This window comes from Triticum aestivum, chromosome 5D, assembly GCF_018294505.1.
Source record: "Triticum aestivum cultivar Chinese Spring chromosome 5D, IWGSC CS RefSeq v2.1, whole genome shotgun sequence".
Lineage (NCBI taxonomy): Eukaryota > Viridiplantae > Streptophyta > Magnoliopsida > Poales > Poaceae > Triticum > Triticum aestivum.
The window spans coordinates 348,237,080-348,238,264 of record NC_057808.1 but is presented as its reverse complement, the minus strand read 5'-3'; positions in this window follow the sequence as shown (position 1 = coordinate 348,238,264).

Below are 1,185 nucleotides of genomic sequence, written 5' to 3'. Positions count from 1 at the left end.
GTTACTATGATAGTAAGCACCGTGATGTGGCTTTCAAGATCGGAGACCATGTCTACCTCCGCATCTCTCCAATCAAAGGCACTCGTCGCTTCGGTATCAAAGGGAAGCTTGCCCCTAGATACGTGGGTCCTTTCAAGATCATTGGCAAAAGAGGCGACCTCGCCTATCAACTTGAGCTTCCTTCCAACTTCGCGAATGTGCACGATGTGTTCCATGTGTCACAGCTCCGCAAGTGCTTCAAGACTCCTGAGCGCACTATCAACTTCGAAGAGGTTGACCTCCAAGAATATCTGTCTTATCATGAGCACCCCGTTGCTATTCTTGAAGAAACTAAGCGCAAGACTTGCAACAAGTCAATCAAATTCCTGAAAGTGAAGTGGTCGCACCATTCCGACCGGGAAGCCACCTGGGAACGCGAGGACCATCTCCGTTCCGAATATCCGGAGTTCTTTCAGCCCTAGATCTCGGGATGAGATCCTCTCGTAGTGGTGGAGTGTTGTAACACCCCGGATGTAACTTTCCATATTTGTAACTCTGACTCTTGCCATTTTCGGCTATGTGCTATGATATTCCCTCCGTGGTCGGGTCTTGTCTTTCATTTTGCATTTTGTCCATGTCATGCATTTCATATCATGTCATCATGTGCATTGCATTTGCATACGTGTTCGTCTCTTGCATCCGAGCATTTTCCCCGTTGTCCGTTTTGCAATCCGGCGCTCCCATCTCCTCCGGTGCACCCCTCTTGTTTTCTTTCGTGAGCGGGTGTCAAACGTTCTCGGAATGGACCGAGGCTTGTCAAGTGGCCTTGGTATACCACCGGTCAAGTTTCGTTCCATTTGGAGCTCGTTTGGTACTCCAACGGTTAACCGGGTAACGGCAAAGTCCATTTGTGTGTGCAGCGAAACCTCTCTCTAAACCAGCCCAAAACCCACCAAACTCTCTTCCATGCTGTAGGTCGTTCGATCACGATCGTGTGGGCGAAAACCGCGCCTCATTTGGAGCCTCCTAGCTCCCTCTACCTATAAATATGTGAGTCTCCCGAATTTTTCGCGCAGTCCAAACCCTAGCTCGTTCCCATCGCGCCGCCGGACGTGTCCGCCCCCGGCCGGACGAAATCCCCGGCGCCTCCGCGTCCAACGGGAGGCCGCCACGTGTCACCGGCGCCTTCGCCGTCGCCGCCGGCCC